The 15458-nt window shown below is 42.3% G+C and overlaps 13 non-coding genes and 1 pseudogene across 13 annotated transcripts; all 14 read left to right on the forward strand.

Moving 5' to 3' along the window:
• Positions 1–142: 142 nt before the first annotated feature.
• Positions 143–251, forward strand: LOC130395946 (5S ribosomal RNA; annotated as a pseudogene).
• Positions 252–779: 528 nt separating this feature from the next.
• Positions 780–898, forward strand: LOC130401370 (5S ribosomal RNA). Its single transcript, XR_008903831.1, has one exon. It is a non-coding gene; the product is annotated as a 5S ribosomal RNA (ribosomal RNA).
• Positions 899–1427: 529 nt separating this feature from the next.
• LOC130395105 (5S ribosomal RNA) lies at positions 1428–1546 on the forward strand. The gene has a single exon (XR_008898200.1). It is a non-coding gene; the product is annotated as a 5S ribosomal RNA (ribosomal RNA).
• A 530-nt stretch (positions 1547–2076) lies between these two features.
• On the forward strand, positions 2077–2195 carry LOC130395213 (5S ribosomal RNA). The gene has a single exon (XR_008898294.1). It is a non-coding gene; the product is annotated as a 5S ribosomal RNA (ribosomal RNA).
• A 529-nt stretch (positions 2196–2724) lies between these two features.
• Positions 2725–2843, forward strand: LOC130401281 (5S ribosomal RNA). Its single transcript, XR_008903744.1, has one exon. It is a non-coding gene; the product is annotated as a 5S ribosomal RNA (ribosomal RNA).
• A 529-nt stretch (positions 2844–3372) lies between these two features.
• Positions 3373–3492, forward strand: LOC130395129 (5S ribosomal RNA). Its single transcript, XR_008898221.1, has one exon. It is a non-coding gene; the product is annotated as a 5S ribosomal RNA (ribosomal RNA).
• Positions 3493–4143: 651 nt separating this feature from the next.
• On the forward strand, positions 4144–4262 carry LOC130394375 (5S ribosomal RNA). The gene has a single exon (XR_008897540.1). It is a non-coding gene; the product is annotated as a 5S ribosomal RNA (ribosomal RNA).
• A 519-nt stretch (positions 4263–4781) lies between these two features.
• LOC130400060 (5S ribosomal RNA) lies at positions 4782–4900 on the forward strand. Its single transcript, XR_008902544.1, has one exon. It is a non-coding gene; the product is annotated as a 5S ribosomal RNA (ribosomal RNA).
• Positions 4901–5429: 529 nt separating this feature from the next.
• LOC130395559 (5S ribosomal RNA) lies at positions 5430–5548 on the forward strand. The gene has a single exon (XR_008898605.1). It is a non-coding gene; the product is annotated as a 5S ribosomal RNA (ribosomal RNA).
• A 529-nt stretch (positions 5549–6077) lies between these two features.
• Positions 6078–6197, forward strand: LOC130394829 (5S ribosomal RNA). The gene has a single exon (XR_008897949.1). It is a non-coding gene; the product is annotated as a 5S ribosomal RNA (ribosomal RNA).
• A 650-nt stretch (positions 6198–6847) lies between these two features.
• Positions 6848–6966, forward strand: LOC130400061 (5S ribosomal RNA). Its single transcript, XR_008902545.1, has one exon. It is a non-coding gene; the product is annotated as a 5S ribosomal RNA (ribosomal RNA).
• A 529-nt stretch (positions 6967–7495) lies between these two features.
• On the forward strand, positions 7496–7614 carry LOC130395280 (5S ribosomal RNA). The gene has a single exon (XR_008898354.1). It is a non-coding gene; the product is annotated as a 5S ribosomal RNA (ribosomal RNA).
• Positions 7615–8143: 529 nt separating this feature from the next.
• LOC130395561 (5S ribosomal RNA) lies at positions 8144–8262 on the forward strand. The gene has a single exon (XR_008898607.1). It is a non-coding gene; the product is annotated as a 5S ribosomal RNA (ribosomal RNA).
• A 6909-nt stretch (positions 8263–15171) lies between these two features.
• Positions 15172–15290, forward strand: LOC130396948 (5S ribosomal RNA). The gene has a single exon (XR_008899560.1). It is a non-coding gene; the product is annotated as a 5S ribosomal RNA (ribosomal RNA).
• The last annotated feature ends 168 nt before the right edge of the window (positions 15291–15458 follow it).

Below are 15458 nucleotides of genomic sequence, written 5' to 3' on the forward strand. Positions count from 1 at the left end.
GATAAGGAGTCCTACTGAATCAATTACTGCCGTTTATATCTAACTAATGATTGTTTTTGTAAAAGTGTAATGTCGAGCCTCAGCAGCTTTCTCACTCCTTATGTGCTACTGTATAAAACCAGGTTTTGCGCCTGCACTAATTCCTTACGGCCATACCACCCTGAACACGCCCGATCTCGGAAGCTAAGCAGGGTCGGGCCTGGTTAGTACTTGGATGGGAGACCGCCTGGGAATACCAGGTGCTGTAAGCTTTTTCTTTTTCAATTCGAGCTCATTGACTCCGTGGCCTACCGTGGCGTACCGTGACCTGATGTTTACTGCCAACCGCTTTGGAGGATTTAAGCAACATACAAAAACTGACAACGTCTCTCAAAACTATTTTTGTGAAACATGAGGACAGTATAGTGATACTGCCAGCAGGGAGCACCAGAGAGCTGAAACGACAGTTGTATATTTCTTAAACTTTCACCAACACAAACACGCACGCTCACTTCAGATCATGGGAGGACGTCAAAAATCACCACCCATTCTCTGACACTTTAACCGTTAACCTTGGTTCAAACATTTAACATCACACGCACATGCAGTGTATTTCAGATAATTAATGAATTCAGATGTCACAATGATCGTTTACATGGATAAGGAGTCCTACTGAATCAATTACTGCCGTTTATATCTAACTAATGATTGTTTTTGTAAATGTGTAACGTCGAGCCTCAGCAGCTTTCTCACTCCTTATGTGCTACTGTATAAAACCTGGTTTTGCGCCTGTACTAATTGCTTGAGGCCATACCACCCTGAACACGCCCGATCTCGTCTGATCTCGGAAGCTAAGCAGGGTCGGGCCTGGTTAGTACTTGGATGGGAGACCGCCTGGGAATACCAGGTGCTGTAAGCTTTTTCTTTTTCAACTCGAGCTCATTGCCTCCGTGGCCTACCGTGGCGTACCGTGACCTGATGTTTACTGCCAACCGCTTTGGAGGATTTAAGCAACATACAAAAACTGACAACGTCTCTCAAAACTATTTTTGTGAAACATGAGGACAGTATAGTGATACTGCCAGCAGGGAGCACCAGAGAGCTGAAACGACAGTTGTATATTTCTTAAACTTTCACCAACACAAACACGCACGCTCACTTCAGATCATGGGAGGACGTCAAAAAATCACCACCCATTCTCTGACACTTTAACCGTTAACCTTGGTTCAAACATTTAACATCACACGCTCACGCAGTGTATTTCAGATAATTAATGAATTCAGATGTCACAATGATCGTTTACATGGATAAGGAGTCCTACTGAATCAATTACTGCCGTTTATATCTAACTAATGATTGTTTTTGTAAAAGTGTAACGTCAAGCCTCAGCAGCTTTCTCACTCCTTATGTGCTACTGTATAAAATCTGGTTTTGCGCCTGCACTAATTGGTTACGCCCATTCCACCCTGAACACGCCCGATCTCGTCTGATCTCGGAAGCTAAGCAGGGTCGGGCCTGGTTAGTACTTGGATGGGAGACCGCCTGGGAATTCCAGGTGCTGTAAGCTCTTTCTTTTTCAACTCGAGCTCATTGACTCCGTGGCCTACCGTGGCGTACCGTGACCTGATGTTTACTGCCAACCGCTTTGGAGGATTTAAGCAACATACAAAAAACTGACAACGTCTCTCAAAACTATTTTTGTGAAACATGAGGACAGTATAGTGATACTGCCAGCAGGGAGCACCAGAGAGCTGAACCGACAGTTGTACATTTCTTAAACTTTCACCAACACAAACACACACGCTCACTTCAGATCATGGGAGGACGTCAATAAATCACCACCCATTCTCTGACACTTTAACCGTTAACCTTGGTTCAAACATTTAACATCACACGCACACGCAGTGTATTTCAGATAATTAATGAATTCAGATGTCACAATGATCGTTTGCATGGATAAGGAGTCCTACTGAATCAATTACTGCCGTTTATATCTAACTAATGATTGTTTTTGTAAGAGTGTAACGTCGAGCCTCAGCAGCTTTCTCACTCATTATGTGCTACTGTATAAAACCTGGTTTTGCGCCTACACTAATTGCTTACGGCCATACCACCTTGAACACGCCCGATCTCGTCTGATCTCGCCAGCTAAGCAGGGTCGGGCCTGGTTAGTACTTGGATGGGAGACCGCCTGGGAATACCAGGTGCTGTACGCTTTTTCTTTTTCAACTCGAGCTCATTGCCTCCGTGGCCTACCGTGGCGTACCGGGACCTGATGTTTACTGCCAACCGCTTTGGAGGATTTAAGCAACATACAAAAACTGACAACGTCTCTCAAAACTATTTTTGTGAAACATGAGGACAGTATAGTGATACTGCCAGCAGGGAGCACCAGAGAGCTGAACCGACAGTTGTACATTTCTTAAACTTTCACCAACACAAACACGCACGCTCACTTCAGATCATGGGAGGACGTCAAAAAATCCCCACCCATTCTCTGACACTTTAACCGTTAACCTTGGTTCAAACATTTAACATCACACGCACACGCAGTGTATTTCAGATAATTAATGAATTCAGATGTCACAATGATCGTTTACATGGATAAGGAGTCCTACTGAATCAATTACTGCCGTTTATATCTAACTAATGATTGTTTTTGTAAAAGTGTAACGTCGAGCCTCAGCAGCTTTCTCACTCCTTATGTGCTACTGTATAAAACCTGGTTTTGCGCCTGTACTAATTGCTTACGGCCATTCCACCCTGAACACGCCTGATCTCGTCTGATCTCGGAAGCTAAGCAGGGTCGGGCCTGGTTAGTACTTGGATGGGAGACCGCCTGGGAATTCCAGGTGCTGTAAGCGTTTTCTTTTTCAACTCGAGCTCATTGACTCCGTGGCCTACCGTGGCGTACCGTGACCTGATGTTTACTGCCAACCGCTTTGGAGGATTTAAGCAACATACAAAAACTGACAACGTCTCTCAAAACTATTTTTGTGAAACATGAGGACAGTATAGTGATACTGCCAGCAGGGAGCACCAGAGAGCTGAACCGACAGTTGTACATTTCTTAAACTTTCACCAACACAAACACGCACGCTCACTTCAGATCATGGGAGGACGTCAAAAAATCACCACCCATTCTCTGACACTTTAACCGTTAACCTTGGTTCAAACATTTAACATCACACGCACACGCAGTGTATTTCAGATAATTAATGAATTCAGATGTCACAATGATCGTTTACATGGATAAGGAGTCCTACTGAATCAATTACTGCCGTTTATATCTAACTAATGATTGTTTTTGTAAAAGTGTAACGTCGAGCCTCAGCAGCTTTCTCACTCCTTATGTGCTACTGTATAAAACCTGGTTTTGCGCCTGCACTAATTGCTTACGGCCATACCACCTTGAACACGCCCGATCTCGTCTGATCTCGGAAGCCAAGCAGGGTCGGGCCTGGTTAGTACTTGGATGGGAGACCTCCTCAGAAGCCCAGGTTGCTGTAAGTAGTGACGGGTGTCACCAAAAAGAAAAAAAAAAAAAAACATGCCCGATCTTGTTTGATCTCGGAAGCTAAGCAGGGTCGGGCCTGGTTAGTACTTGGATGGGAGTCCGCCTGGGAATACCAGGTGCTGTAAGCTTTTTCTTTTTCAACTCGAGCTCATTGACTCCGTGGCGTACCGTGACCTGATGTTTACTGCCAACCGCTTTGGAGGATTTAAGCAACATACAAAAACTGACAACGTCTCTCAAAACTATTTTTGTGAAACATGAGGACAGTATAGTGATACTGCCAGCAGGGAGCACCAGAGAGCTGAACCGACAGTTGTACATTTCTTAAACTTTCACCAACACAAACACGCACGCTCACTTCAGATCATGGGAGGACGTCAAAAAATCACCACCCATTCTCTGACACTTTAACCGTTAACCTTGGTTCAAACATTTAACATCACACGCACACGCAGTGTATTTCAGATAATTAATGAATTCAGATGTCACAATGATCGTTTACATGGATAAGGAGTTCTACTGAATCAATTACTGCCGTTTATATCTAACTAATGATTGTTTTTGTAAGAGTGTAACGTCGAGCCTCAGCAGCTTTCTCACTCCTTATGTGCTACTGTATAAAACCTGGTTTTGCGCCTGCACTAATTGCTTACGGCCATACCACCCTGAACACGCCCGATCTTGTCTGATCTCGGAAACTAAGCAGGGTCGGGCCTGGTTAGTACTTGGATGGGAGACCGCCTGGGAATACCAGGTGCTGTAAGCTTTTTCTTTTTCAACTCGAGCTCATTGACTCCGTGGCGTACCGTGACCTGATGTTTACTGCCAACCGCTTTGGAGGATTTAAGCAACATACAAAAACTGACAACGTCTCTCAAAACTATTTTTGTGAAACATGAGGACAGTATAGTGATACTGCCAGCAGGGAGCACCAGAGAGCTGAACCGACAGTTGTATATTTCTTAAACTTTCACCAACACAAACACGCACGCTCACTTCAGATCATGGGAGGACGTCAAAAAATCACCACCCATTCTCTGACACTTTAACCGTTAACCTTGGTTCAAACATTTAACATCACACGCACACGCAGTGTATTTCAGATAATTAATGAATTCAGATGTCACAATGATCGTTTACATGGATAAGGAGTCCTACTGAATCAATTACTGCGGTTTATATCTAACTAATGATTGTTTTTGTAAAAGTGTAACGTCGAGCCTCAGCAGCTTTCTCACTCCTTATGTGCTACTGTATAAAACCTGGTTTTGCGCCTACACTAATTGCTTACGGCCATTCCACCCTGAACACGCCCGATCTCGTCTGATCTCGGAAGCTAAGCAGGGTCGGGCCTGGTTAGTACTTGGATGGGAGACCGCCTGGGAATTCCAGGTGCTGTAAGCTTTTTCTTTTTCAACTCGAGCTCATTGACTCCGTGGCCTACCGTGGCGTACCGTGACCTGATGTTTACTGCCAACCGCTTTGGAGGATTTAAGCAACATACAAAAACTGACAACGTCTCTCAAAACTATTTTTGTGAAACATGAGGACAGTATAGTGATACTGCCAGCAGGGAGCACCAGAGAGCTGAACCGACAGTTGTACATTTCTTAAACTTTCACCAACACAAACACGCACGCTCACTTCAGATCATGGGAGGACGTCAAAAAATCACCACCCATTCTCTGACACTTTAACCGTTAACCTTGGTTCAAACATTTAACATCACACGCACACGCAGTGTATTTCAGATAATTAATGAATTCAGATGTCACAATGATCGTTTGCATGGATAAGGAGTCCTACTGAATCAATTACTGCCGTTTATATCTAACTAATGATTGTTTTTGTAAGAGTGTAACGTCGAGCCTCAGCAGCTTTCTCACTCATTATGTGCTACTGTATAAAACCTGGTTTTGCGCCTACACTAATTGCTTACGGCCATACCACCTTGAACACGCCCGATCTCGTCTGATCTCGCCAGCTAAGCAGGGTCGGGCCTGGTTAGTACTTGGATGGGAGACCGCCTGGGAATACCAGGTACTGTACGCTTTTTCTTTTTCAACTCGAGCTCATTGCCTCCGTGGCCTACCGTGGCGTTCCGGGACCTGATGTTTACTGCCAACCGCTTTGGAGGATTTAAGCAACATACAAAAACTGACAACGTCTCTCAAAACTATTTTTGTGAAACATGAGGACAGTATAGTGATACTGCCAGCAGGGAGCACCAGAGAGCTGAACCGACAGTTGTACATTTCTTAAACTTTCACCAACACAAACACGCACGCTCACTTCAGATCATGGGAGGACGTCAAAAAATCCCCACCCATTCTCTGACACTTTAACCGTTAACCTTGGTTCAAACATTTAACATCACACGCACACGCAGTGTATTTCAGATAATTAATGAATTCAGATGTCACAATGATCGTTTACATGGATAAGGAGTCCTACTGAATCTATTACTGCCGTTTATATCTAACTAATGATTGTTTTTGTAAAAGTGTAACGTCGAGCCTCAGCAGCTTTCTCACTCCTTATGTGCTACTGTATAAAACCTGGTTTTTCGCCTGCACTAATTGCTTACGGCCATTCCACCCTGAACACGCCCGATCTCGTCTGATCTCGGAAGCTAAGCAGGGTCGGGCCTGGTTAGTACTTGGATGGGAGACCTCCTCAGAAGCCCAGGTTGCTGTAAGTAGTGACGGGTGTCACCAAAAAGAAAAAAAAAAAAAACACGCCCGATCTCGTTTGATCTCGGAAGCTAAGCAGGGTCGGGCCTGGTTAGTACTTGGATGGGAGTCCGCCTGGGAATACCAGGTGCTGTAAGCTTTTTCTTTTTCAACTCGAGCTCATTGACTCCGTGGCGTACCGTGACCTGATGTTTACTGCCAACCGCTTTGGAGGATTTAAGCAACATACAAAAACTGACAACGTCTCTCAAAACTATTTTTGTGAAACATGAGGACAGTATAGTGATACTGCCAGCAGGGAGCACCAGAGAGCTGAACCGACAGTTGTATATTTCTTAAACTTTCACCAACACAAACACGCACGCTCACTTCAGATCATGGGAGGACGTCAAAAAATCACCACCCATTCTCTGACACTTTAACCGTTAACCTTGGTTCAAACATTTAACATCACACGCACACGCAGTGTATTTCAGATAATTAATGAATTCAGATGTCACAATGATCGTTTACATGGATAAGGAGTCCTACTGAATCAATTACTGCCGTTTATATCTAACTAATGATTGTTTTTGTAAAAGTGTAACGTCGAGCCTCAGCAGCTTTCTCACTCCTTATGTGCTACTGTATAAAACCTGGTTTTGCGCCCGCACTAATTGCTTACGGCCATTCCACCCTGAACACGCCCGATCTCGTCTGATCTCGGAAGCTAAGCAGGGTCGGGCCTGGTTAGTACTTGGATGGGAGACCGCCTGGGAATTCCAGGTGCTGTAAGCTTTTTCTTTTTCAACTCGAGCTCATTGACTCCGTGGCCTACCGTGGCGTACCGTGACCTGATGTTTACTGCCAACCGCTTTGGAGGATTTAAGCAACATACAAAAACTGACAACGTCTCTCAAAACTATTTTTGTGAAACATGAGGACAGTATAGTGATACTGCCAGCAGGGAGCACCAGAGAGCTGAACCGACAGTTGTACATTTCTTAAACTTTCACCAACACAAACACGCACGCTCACTTCAGATCATGGGAGGACGTCAAAAAATCACCACCCATTCTCTGACACTTTAACCGTTAACCTTGGTTCAAACATTTAACATCACACGCACACGCAGTGTATTTCAGATAATTAATGAATTCAGATGTCACAATGATCGTTTGCATGGATAAGGAGTCCTACTGAATCAATTACTGCCGTTTATATCTAACTAATGATTGTTTTTGTAAGAGTGTAACGTCGAGCCTCAGCAGCTTTCTCACTCATTATGTGCTACTGTATAAAACCTGGTTTTGCGCCTAAACTAATTGCTTACGGCCATACCACCTTGAACACGCCCGATCTCGTCTGATCTCGACAGCTAAGCAGGGTCGGGCCTGGTTAGTACTTGGATGGGAGACCGCCTGGGAATACCAGGTACTGTACGCTTTTTCTTTTTCAACTCGAGCTCATTGCCTCCGTGGCCTACCGTGGCGTACCGGGACCTGATGTTTACTGCCAACCGCTTTGGAGGATTTAAGCAACATACAAAAACTGACAACGTCTCTCAAAACTATTTTTGTGAAACATGAGGACAGTATAGTGATGCTGCCAGCAGGGAGCACCAGAGAGCTGAACCGACAGTTGTACATTTCTTAAACTTTCACCAACACAAACACGCACGCTCACTTCAGATCATGGGAGGACGTCAAAAAATCACCACCCATTCTCTGACACTTTAACCGTTAACCTTGGTTCAAACATTTAACATCACACGCACACGCAGTGTATTTCAGATAATTAATGAATTCAGATGTCACAATGATCGTTTGCATGGATAAGGAGTCCTACTGAATCAATTACTGCCGTTTATATCTAACTAATGATTGTTTTTGTAAGAGTGTAACGTCGAGCCTCAGCAGCTTTCTCACTCATTATGTGCTACTGTATAAAACCTGGTTTTGCGCCTACACTAATTGCTTACGGCCATACCACCTTGAACACGCCCGATCTCGTCTGATCTCGCCAGCTAAGCAGGGTCGGGCCTGGTTAGTACTTGGATGGGAGACCGCCTGGGAATACCAGGTACTGTACGCTTTTTCTTTTTCAACTCGAGCTCATTGCCTCCGTGGCCTACCGTGGCGTACCGGGACCTGATGTTTACTGCCAACCGCTTTGGAGGATTTAAGCAACATACAAAAACTGACAACGTCTCTCAAAACTATTTTTGTGAAACATGAGGACAGTATAGTGATGCTGCCAGCAGGGAGCACCAGAGAGCTGAACCGACAGTTGTACATTTCTTAAACTTTCACCAACACAAACACGCACGCTCACTTCAGATCATGGGAGGACGTCAAAAAATCACCACCCATTCTCTGACACTTTAACCGTTAACCTTGGTTCAAACATTTAACATCACACGCACACGCAGTGTATTTCAGATAATTAATGAATTCAGATGTCACAATGATCGTTTACATGGATAAGGAGTCCTACTGAATCAATTACTGCCGTTTATATCTAACTAATGATTGTTTTTGTAAAAGTGTAACATCGAGCCTCAGCAGCTTTCTCACTCCTTATGTGCTACTGTATAAAACCTGGTTTTGCGCCTGCTCTACTTGCTTACGGCCATACCACCCTGAACACGCCCGATCTCGTCTGATCCCGTTCAGGTGTGCAACCAGGAAGTGAGCAGTGAGCAGAGAGAGCAGGTGGAGAGAGCAGGTGGACTTTTTTGTTTGTGCTAGATTTAAAGTGAGTGAGTGTGTTTTACTTTTTGTTTTAGTTTTTTTTATTCCCCCAGCAGCTTGCTGTTCGGGGGAACGTCTTTTTTGTTTTTGTTTGTGTGTGTGTTTGAATGAGTGACGTAATGGAGAGGAGAGAGCGAGTAGAGAGGAGTAGGACGGATCTCATGGCAACTGACAGCGGACCGGCAAGCACAACGACACAGAATATGGACAACGGCATGGAGCAGACATCGCCCAAGAACACCGACCATGGAAAGACCCCGACCACGAGCAGGATCATGGACAACGGCAAGACGCAGCAACCGACAAAGAACGCCGACATTGGAAAGGAAACGACTATGAGAAGGATCACGGACAACAGTAAAAGTACCTCGGAACTTCTTCAAAGCACAGATAAGAAATTTGAGAAGGAGCTTACCTTGGCGGTAGAGATCGTTGGAGATGAGATGGTGACTATGATGGAGCTTCTAAGTGAGGTTAAAAAAACGTGCGGGGTGGTGAATGGATGCCGTTTTAAAATGCCCAAAAAGTACGAAATAACAATGGACAATGTTGAAGGGAAGGATAAACTGTTAGATGGGATTAGAATAAAGAAGAGCACGGTAGTGGCAAAAGAAATTAGAAATGACGAATTAGTTGTATCTTTTTTAAACTTGCCGACGTACATTGTGGATGGTGTCATTCTTGCCAAACTTGCAGAATGGGGAGTTAAGGCAATCTCGCCAATTAAAAGAAGAATGTGGCCAGGAACTGACATAGCCGATGGAACCAGGTTCTTGAAGGTCCGGTTCACTGAAACAGTGAAATCGCTACCTTACACAACGAAGTTCGAAACACTAGAGGGGGGAGAGTACTTCCGCGTGATCCATGACAGGCAGATGAAAGTATGCAGATTATGTATAAAACCGGGTCACATCTTCCGAGAATGCCCAGAATTCAGATGTCACAGGTGTAAAAAACAGGGACACTATGCAAGGGAGTGTGTTCCAGAAGCAGCGGAGAGAGAGGATGTCAGCGTCGCGGAGGAGGTCAACGTCGCGGAGGAGGTCAACAGCACTGACGGCGAGGAGGAGGAGACGGACAGCGACGAGGACGACATGCAGACGGAGGGAGACCTAGGGGGCGTCCCAGAGAGCAGGGCGGAGACCATGGTGCAGAACCAAAGACGGCATCCCCTGAGTGACGTCGCAGCAGGAGACGTGTTGGGAGCTGTGGGGCAGGAGGAGAGCCGGTCCGGAGAGGAATCGAGTGGAGAGAAGGCTCCTCGCGAGACGACTCCAGCAGACGGAACCGGCAGCGTTGGGGTAAAGGAGCATGGAGATGGAAACCGAGACGAGAGGGAAACTGCGATGGACTTCATGATTATCGAGGATATTTCAGAGGCAGAGAGTGTAAGCAGACCGCAGAAGGAACGAAAGGCGGAGGAGACCACAAAGAAAAGAAAAGCTGCGCTCCAAGCTGAGGAGAAAAGGAGGAAGAGGGAGGAAAGAAGGACAAAATGAAGGTTGGGAATGAAACCGTAATTATGTGTTTAATGTTAAGCTTGATTTCATTCAACACAAATGGGCTAAGGAATCAAAGCAAATTTGGAAAACTATTAATTAAATGTAAAAATAATGACATGTTATGTCTGCAAGAAACGAACTGGACAGACCATATCATGAAAGATATAAAAACGAAATGGACAGACATTATGTATGCAAACCATGGTACGGATAAAGCATGTGGGGTAGCAATCCTGATAAAAAATAATACTGTAGAAAACCTCAAAGAAATCTACAAAGATAAAAAAGGAAGAGTCATAATCATAGAATTTAAATACAAAAAGATAGAGTACAGAATAATTAATATATATGCACCAAATATAGAAGCAGACAGGAAGGCTTTTCTTTTGGATTTAGGAAAATGGTGTGTGGGAAACTGTATAATAGTGGGAGATTTTAATTTAAAAAGTACAAGGTTGGATATGGCAATAGGGAAGGAATTTAAAAATGATGCTTCAAGAAAGGTTTTTCTGAAAACAATGGAGGAAAAACAATTAATTGATGTATGGAGAAACGAAAACCCAAACAGGAGAGAGTACTCAAGAAGGCAAATGGTAATGGGGGAATTAAAACAAAGCCGAATAGACTTGTGTATAGCACATCAGACAATGGTTAAATTTATAAAAAATATGATGTATAAATTCACATCATTCAGTGACCATGCAATCCTGTCAATAGAGGTTGGTACTGGGATAGAGAGAAGGGGAGGAGGAGTGTGGTGCCTAAACAGTACTCTCCTAGAGGAAGAGGGATATAGAAATAAAATAGTGGCCTGCATAGAGAATGGAAGAAAGAACATGGACATGTGTAGAAACAAGGGATTATGGTGGGAAAGACTGAAGCAAAAGATAAGGACAATAAGTATTAGATATGCAAAGGTCCGGGCTTTTAAAGAAAGAGAGAAAATAAAATGTTTGAAGGATGAGCTGGCAGAAGAGGCAGAAAGAATTGATAAGGATCCAAAACATAGCATAGAAAAATACATAAAGGTGAAATCCAAACTGGACGTTTATGAACAGAATAAATGTATGGGGGCAATAACAAGGAGTAGGGAGAAATATGCGATGAAGGGGGAGAGATGCACAGGCTATTTTTTGGGATTAGAAAAAAGGAAACAGGAAAGGGTATATATTGAAGAGTTAGAAAATGAAAATGGAGAGATAATAAATGATTTTGTAGACATTATTGGAAATGTTGGGACATTTTATAAAAATCTATACAAAAAAGGAAATGCAAAGAAGGAAGATATAAATGCAGTATTAGGTAATATTAATAAAACGATAACAAATGATGAGAAAAGTATGTGTGATGACAACATCAAAGACATAGAAATAAAGGAAGCAATAATGTCATTAAATACCAATAAAAGTCCGGGAACAGATGGCCTTACAAGTGAATTTTATAAAACATTTATAGACGATCTGCTACCAATTTTAAACATACTTTATGCAGAGATGGAGAAGGAGCAGGAGATACCAGAGTCGCTGGCAACAGGACTAATAACGATCATATATAAAAATAAGGGAAGCAAAAGAAAACTGGAAAACTATAGGCCGCTAACTGTACTAAACACGGATTACAAGATCTTAACAAAGGTATTAGCAAACAGAATAAAAACAGCAGCACCAACAATCATAGCACCAACACAGGCGTATGGGATACCAGGGAGGGACATATCGGACATTATTTGCACAATAAGGGACACAATCGAATGCATGGGGAAGGATGGTGGAATTATTTTAAGTATGGACCTTAATAAAGCCTTCGATAGGGTTGAGCATAGTTTTTTATTTTGCACATTAGAAAAATTTGGTTTTGGGCAAAGAATAATCAACTGGATTAAATTATTGTACAAAAATGCAAGGAGTAGGATAAAAATAAATGGAGCTATAACAGATCCTTTTCCATTGGAAAGATCTGTGAGGCAAGGGTGCCCGCTATCGGCAGTACTTTACAGCTTAACTGCAGAAAGTCTCGCGGAAATGATAAAGAAGGATAAGGAAATAGAGGGGATAAAATTGCCAAATGGGGGTGAAAGCAAAATACAGCAATATGCTGATGACACCACATGTATGGTAAAAAATATGAATAGCGTGAAAAGGATAATGGGAAAAATGGAAATATATGGGAGAGCAGCAGGGGCTAAAGTAAATATAGACAAAACTGAAATAATGTACGTCGGAAATATAAACCAAAATGATTGTAACATACCTTTTAGAGTTTCAAATGATTATATGAAAATATTGGGGATAAATATGGGAGTGAAAGAAAAGGAGGCGAGAGATGAGACATGGAATGGGGTAATAAATAAAGTGAAAAACACATTAAATGCGTGGAAGCCGAGGAGATTGAAATTAAAGGGGAAGGTTTTAGTGGTAAATGCATTAATACTATCCCAGATTGCCTATGTCTTGACTGTGATAGACATGCCAGAGTGGGTGCACAAAGAGCTAAACGGCACAATTACAAATTACATTTGGGATGGGAAACTGGCAAGAATAGCACAAAAGACACTGATAGGGAAATATGAAGAAGGAGGATTGAAATTGGTGGACTTGAATATTAAGAAAAAAGCAATACGAATAAAAACTGTTAAAAAGTATCTGTACGATAGGGTTGATTATGGATGGAAAAATGTTTTTAAGGAATATTTATATAAAAATGGAAGATGTGAAGAAAACGGTCTAATAATGATAATGAAAAACTCCATGTATGAGAAAGTGCCTAGATATTATAAAGAGGTGTTTGATGCATGGGGGAAATACAGAATAAACATTAAATATGAATGCACAAAATACAGTCAGGTAATAAATCAACCAATATGGTGTAACCCATTGATAAAAATGAACAATAACATGCTATGGGATAAAAAAATATTTTATTCTGGACTAACGCAAATAAAACATTGCCTATATGAATTCATACCTGGGTTTCTAAGATACCAGGCTATAATAGACACAGTTAAGGAGTATGATGAAGAAATGAACGAAACCACTACTGTAAATATGTACGATAAAATAAAAGAAAGCATACCAATAGATTGGGTGAGGCAAATAGAAAATAACGTGGTTATAGAAAGGAAAATAACGTTCCCCGAGTTATATATAGAAAATAATGGGGAAAAAAAGCCACTAAGGGATTCAAAGATAAAGGACTACTACAAAGCGCTGATCCAAAAGGAATTTAAGGAACCTGCATCGGAAAAGGTTTGGGAAAAGGTGTTCCCAGGTATGGAAGGAAATCAAATATGGGAGCAGTGGAATGTAAGCAAAAATAGTATAGAATGTCAGGATCATGATTTTAAATTACGGCACAACAGACTGTACACAAATGTGGTGATACACCAAATAAATAAGGATGTAAGAAGGGAGTGCGATATATGCAAAACTGATCCGGAGACATTAATGCATTTATATTATGAGTGTGACAAATTGAAGATCTTTTTCATGAAGTTAAAGGAATTCTTGCAGGAGAACTGGGGGAAGCAGTATTTTGAGGGAAAGGACTGGAAAAAAACATTTCTGTTTGGAGTATGGGAAAAGAAGGAGAAAGTAAACATAAATATGATAAACTATGTACTAAGTCATGCTAGATATGCTGTATGGCTAAGAAGGAATCTAGCACATTTTGAACAAAAAATAATATCTGTCTGGGCCTACTTTGTATCGGGGTTGAAAAAAGACATACGTTTAATTTTTAAGTATGAAAAGGAAGAATTTAAACATTTTGTTAATGGATGCAGTTTCATTTCTATCAATGACAAAGGAAAACTGATGTGTATGATTGAATAATGCTTGGCAGGAGGACCTACTTGTTAAAATGCTGATGTTATTGTTTACTTTTATTTTATTTATTTTGTGATTTTACATTTGAATTCAAGTATATGTTTTTTCCCCTCTGTGTAGATTACGCTTGTATATAAAATCTGATTTATTTTTATAATAAAAGATAAAAAAAAAAAACACGCCCGATCTCGTCTGATCTCGGAAGCTAAGCAGGGTCGGGCCTGGTTAGTACTTGGATGGGAGACCTCCTCAGAAGCCCAGGTTGCTGTAAGTAGTGACGGGTGTCACCAAAAAGAAAAAAAAAAAAAACACGCCCGATCTCGTTTGATCTCGGAAGCTAAGCAGGGTCGGGCCTGGTTAGTACTTGGATGGGAGTCCGCCTGGGAATACCAGGTGCTGTAAGCTTTTTCTTTTTCAACTCGAGCTCATTGACTCCGTGGCGTACCGTGACCTGATGTTTACTGCCAACCGCTTTGGAGGATTTAAGCAACATACAAAAACTGACAACGTCTCTCAAAACTATTTTTGTGAAACATGAGGACAGTATAGTGATACTGCCAGCAGGGAGCACCAGAGAGCTGAACCGACAGTTGTACATTTCTTAAACTTTCACCAACACAAACACGCACGCTCACTTCAGATCATGGGAGGACGTCAAAAAATCACCACCCATTCTCTGACACTTTAACCGTTAACCTTGGTTCAAACATTTAACATCACACGCACACGCAGTGTATTTCAGATAATTAATGAATTCAGATGTCACAATGATCGTTTACATGGATAAGGAGTCCTACTGAATCAATTACTGCCGTTTATATCTAACTAATGATTGTTTTTGTAAAAGTGTAACGTCGAGCCTCAGCAGCTTTCTCACTCCTTATGTGCTACTGTATAAAACCTGGTTTTGCGCCTGCACTAATTGCTTACGGCCATACCACCCTGAACACGCCCGATCTCGTCTGATCTCGGAAGCTAAGCAGGGTCGGGCCTGGTTAGTACTTGGATGGGAGACCGCCTGGGAATACCAGGTGCTGTAAGCTTTTTCTTTTTCAACTCGAGCTCATTGACTCCGTGGCCTACCGTGGCGTACCGTGACCTGATGTTTACTGCCAACCGCTTTGGAGGATTTAAGCAACATACAAAAACTGACAACGTCTCTCAAAACTATTTTTGTGAAACATGAGGACAGTATAGTGATACTGCCAGCA

Source organism: Gadus chalcogrammus, chromosome 12 (genome assembly GCF_026213295.1).
Source record: "Gadus chalcogrammus isolate NIFS_2021 chromosome 12, NIFS_Gcha_1.0, whole genome shotgun sequence".
In the NCBI taxonomy this organism is placed as follows: Eukaryota; Metazoa; Chordata; class Actinopteri; order Gadiformes; family Gadidae; genus Gadus; species Gadus chalcogrammus.